The sequence below is a fragment of the Physella acuta genome, unplaced genomic scaffold (assembly GCF_028476545.2).
Source record: "Physella acuta isolate Inbredline_101_S28 unplaced genomic scaffold, ASM2847654v3 ptg001514l, whole genome shotgun sequence".
Classification (NCBI taxonomy): Eukaryota; Metazoa; Mollusca; class Gastropoda; family Physidae; genus Physella; species Physella acuta.
In genome coordinates this window covers 98,407-103,870 of record NW_026733029.1, presented here as the reverse complement: position 1 = coordinate 103,870, position 5,464 = coordinate 98,407, and positions in this window count along the sequence as shown.

Sequence of the window (5,464 nt, the reverse complement as noted above, 5' to 3'; positions counted from 1 at the left end):
ACATGCGGGCTATTGTTAGCTGATCTCCACAGATACCGGGCGTTTGTTTACATACAAGCCCTCTTAATCCCAACCTGGCCAATTAAAGACCTGTCGTGTCACGTGATTTGATGTGTCTATTTTTAGACCAGATCCTGATGTATGGGTTTTCCTTCGATTTGAGGGGCATGTTGTTTTTAATTTAATATATCTTTACATCTAATTAGTGTTGCTGGGGTTTGTTTTTAATAATCAATTTTGTATGTAAAAAAAATTCCTTGCGTGTAATTATTTACGATTTGATTGGATTGTTTGGTTTTTTTGTTTTTGTTTTTTTTTACTGTTTTTTTTTTTGTTTTTTTTTTGTTTTGTGTATGTTAAATATATTGGCATTAGGGGGTCAAGCGTGTTTTTAACTATAGGGTCTAAGTTCTGGAATGAAAGACACCAGAAATGTTTTCTCTAACGAATAAAGAAAAATCAATCTGGAAACATAAATCTGGAGTAAAATTAGAGCAATAAGGAATTCATTTATTGCTACGCACTTTCCGTTTTTTTTTTAAAGTATCATTTCAGACCCATTGGTGACCACAAGTGTAGGTGAAGTAAAGTTCCTTTACAGTTCACCCCGGCCGTCACCGTTAGTTATCAGGATCCATTCCTTTTCCGAGTCGAGACGTCTAGAAGACGTCTAGAACCGCTGCCAATCAAAACGTGTTCCTGCCGTCCGTAAAAAAAAAATATTGTATTCGACGTTCCAGAGTTTCAGTTAATATTTTTGGCGCTTGTCGATAGGCTAGATATACCTGTTTTCCAACACACATCTGTAATAACAACACATCAACTCCAAAACCCAACCATAACACCAACCATACACTTGATGCAAGGCGTTATCATAAACCTAATATCAAGGGTTCAGCTATAATTATCTACAATACCAGGCCTACGGCTGTTCGGGTACGGCTAATCAATACGAACCATAGCTGTATTTTATGTTCGAACAAGCATTAAAGAAGCGACACATCAAAGTATAGCAATTAAGTAAGCTAGATAACAAGAGACCTAGTCCTTACCGTAGATGGTTAGTGTTGTAGTCATCACCAGTTTTTCATTCAGCCTCTATCTGAGAAGTGGGTAGTGGAGTGCCCCCCGCTCCCACCCCAGAAAGAAATCGAAAGATTTAAATAATATAGGTCTATGTAGGAATATACATGCTTTAACCAGCGTCCGTCTCCGGAAGTTTCAAGAGACCCCCCCCCTACACACCACACTAGCTGTACCGGTGTTAGTGTTATATCATCGTACTACAAAATACATACCGGTGGTGTGTCTGTTAATGTTATAACATCACACTGCAGGCTACCCCCCCCCACACACACACACACATAAACAATACAGATGGTTACTTAACCCCCCCCCCCACCCCATGTGTGTTCTTGACATCAAATTCGACTTACGGGCACGAGTTCAGTCAGAGTTTATTCCAGGCATCTCTTCGGCGGGGGGCGAAGCCCCCCCCCCCCGAAAAAATTTACCGCCCCCCCCCCCCCCCCCCCCCCCCGAACGAAATGAAATTTATATAATTTATATAGAAAATATACACTTTTAACAGTGTCCGCCCCCCCCCCGAATAAAGTCTACCGCCCCCCCCCCCCCCCCCCCGAAAATTTCAAGTGCCCCCCCGGAGAAAAAAAAGTCTGGAAGAAACACTGGAGTTCAGTCCATAGAAGTAAGATTAGGACGTCCCAGAGTCCACCTAGCTCTGATGGTATTCTTCTTCGGACAAAGTAAAGGATTCTATGCTGGGTACTACTGCACTATCCATTCATATATATATATATATATATATATATATATATATATATATATATATATATATATATATATATATATATATATATATATATATATATATATATATATATATATATATATATATATATATATATATATTATATATATATATATATATATATATATTATAGTGAAGTTGAGAGAAATAAATACACTCTCCTTCACCTGCCCCTGAAACAGTATGTCCTTAACGTTGAAAAGGCAACTTTTTTTATATACAAGCCCCACCAAAATTGTACTTTTAGTATGTGGAATCTAAAGCTGTTGTGCAGTGGCCAGTTTAAACATTCCAGACTGTCATGAAATCTGCTTGACGTGTTGATGTCAGCTGACAAAATGGCACCCATGGTGGCACCGTTTTGATGAGGTACTAAGTAGATCGAACTGCCCCGTGTAGCAGTTGAAGTAGAGTATGTTTCTTCGACCTTGTAGTAACTTAAAGTGACTGTGGTTGGCACTGTCTTCCTCTATGATCATGTACCCATAAGAGCTGGGTGGACCCGTAATCTGAATATTTTTCACTAATTAAAACATTACGCGCTAATTAGAGCATAAACCTTGTAATTAATATATAAGGCACCCCTAATTACAGTATAGCACCGCTAATTATGGTACATGAGTACGGTGTGGTCGAGTAATAGAACTAACGACTACCAAACCGAAATTCTCAAGGTCGTCTTTAACACGTACCTGAGTCAACTCAGCTATGATGAGTACCTGGACTCATATTAATATTAGGAAAACTAAGGCGGCTTGAAATAGCGCTGACCACACTATCCACCAGTGTGTTGAGGTCATTGAAACAGATGAACTCTACTTCATCTGCCCTTTTTGTCTTGAGCACGAACGGTAAAAGATGTCGATGAATTGGGATATTGAGCCCCACTCCTATTTCTGAGGCATAACCAGGCACCTTCTACTTCTTGTGAAACGTCAATTAAAATTATAATGTAAAGCAGTCTTTGATGTTTTCATAAATACCTCCAAAAACTAGCTTTTTACACACCGTTTTAATGAGCACTTTCAACACAGCTTTTTTTTCAAGACTCTTTGATGTAGTAACATTACACTTTGATTATTTAATAAGTGGGTTGCCGGGTGTCCAGTTTTGAACTGGACAGTCCAGTATTTGAGCAGACTGTCCAGGATAAAATAAATATAAATACTGGACAAGTATATGAATAATACTCTGTTACCCCCCTTCTTCTGCTTTGCGGCATACCTGAGAAGGGAAGGATGGAAAGGTGTCCAGTATTTTCGGAAAAGGTATCTGGCAACCCTATTAGACAAGTTGACTAATGTTCCCTCAATTTTGTGAGACAAGAAAAAAAAATATTTCACGAAACAGCTCTTTGCTTTTAGAAGCTTAAATACAGTGTTAGCGGGATTTAGATCTTTTGGGCTTTAGATTGTTGTCCTAACCTATCTTTGACATTTGCATGTGTCATTAGGCTCGATGACTTTGGCATTTGCCTGTGTCATTAGACCCTATGACTTTGACATTTGCATATGTCATTAGGCCCGATTATTTTGACATTTGCATATGTCATTAGGCCCAATGTCAAGCCATGACATCGAGCTTATCCCCGGCTTAAACTAGAAACCAGAGTAATGACATTCTATGCCGACGAACAAAACCTAACCTCTAAACCAAACTCCAGCACTTGACCTGTACCTTAACCCTTGACCTTAACCCCAACACCAGGCAAAACTTTGACGCGCCATGACCAGCCCTCCAGACGTGTGACCCACGGGCGTGTAATTCCCGGCACCCACACTCAACACGCGCGGAGCAACAATATTCAAACGCAAACAAAAACATCATATTTAGGTCGCCCCGAGTCCCACCACGAAGGGGCCGACTTGCAGCCTTGACCTTTACTTTGGGAGGAGGGGCTGCTTTTCGGCTTGATTCACTCTGACCTCATTTTACTTTTTAAAAAATTTACCTGTGCTCTGTGTGTAGCGTAGGGTGCCCGGATCTCTAGGCTAGGCCTACGTATTTATTATTTCCATGCACAACAAAATGGCCGCCGGAAGTTCCTGTGTTTAGAAAGAAAGTTGGTTAAAATTTTCAACGTGATGTTACGCGTTGGTTTGGATGTGTTAACAAGTAATTACGACTGTATGTGGTGTAGAGTATGTTCGTAACGTATGTGATAAATTTAATTTAGGTTTGAGAGTAAGGAACGAGTTTTTATTCGCGAAAATATATTTTTTTCAGTTCGTGGTCGAAACAAATTTGAAAATTATAAAGTTTACATTTGTATTGCCGCTGTTTTAAAGTGTTAAATTTAGTTTTACCATAGTTAATAGAGAGCTATAGACTGTTACTAAATCTAGTATTAATGTAATTATAGACTATACTCTAATGTAGTTTTGTGTAACTCGGATTGGTAAATTTCCCGGTATACAGACTACGAGGCTGTCTACTTTCTTTGTCTGGGCTACTTACAGCATCTAGACTAGATCTAGACTAGTATTTCAGTAGACTACCTTTGTGGGCTAGTTTTTCATTTTTCTAAGCCGGTTTCTATTTTTTTAGATTTTGTAGTCCTAAATGAAAATGTAAACATTGTTGTGTATCTTTTATAATGCACTTGTTAATTAACACTTAATTAATGAGGTACACGTGTAGTGCTTTACTTGAACTTCATTTTCAAGTTTTGGCTAACTCATTTAGTCTACATAGTGCATAGGTTTCTTCAGGGAAAGGGGGAAATTACGCAGTTTATTTACTTTCGCACATGTTGGCGTTTCCAAGGTAACGGTTGGTCTGTTTATTGCAGCACTACCTTGATGAATCTATTACAATCTTGGTCTATAATTTTCTAACAACCTTTTTTTTTCTTAATTTTTTTTTGCCGGTAACAGTGTTAGTTGTGCAATTGATTACGTAAATTTTAATTATATAAAAAAATGCAAAATGTTAACGAAATCGATTCTGTTATTTTCTACTTTCATTTGGTACAGAATATTTAAACCATATCGTGTTGGAATGTAAAACTCTTGGTGTTAAAAGTGATTCTTTTAAACTCATATTTGTCTGAACTCTCACTCTTTTGAAGTCTTGAATTTTTGTGGACAAAGAGAACTAGGCTAGTACTTTCTATTTTTAGAAAACCCACGTGACAATGTAGGTTTCCAGCTACACAAGAGAGGGTAACTCTAGTTTTGTTTAATTTTCTGGACAAGACCGGTCTGTCATAACAACACTCGTAACAACAGACAATGGTATAAGTGTCGTTTTACTGTGTGGCCCCCATGGCCAGCGTGTCATGACCCGAATGGCCAACAAGGCCACCCTGTCATAGATCTCTCACAAACAATCTTGCTACAGAGAACATAGCCAGTGTTGATTTGCTTCATGGCCATTATCGTGGACACAGAACTTTAACTGCCATTCAAAACAAGAGTGCACGGCTGTTTTTTTTTTCCTTTTGTTACTCACAAGGGACGCAGGATTGTAATTCACATTCACCTGCAAACAAGGATATTGTCCCGGTATTTGGTTTGTGACCCGGACGGTCCAAGAACTCCAACCCACTTTCACTAAACAAACATCAAGTTCCTGGTTTGACTGACCCCCCCCCCCCCCTCCACCCCCATGACCGTTAAGTCATAACACTCA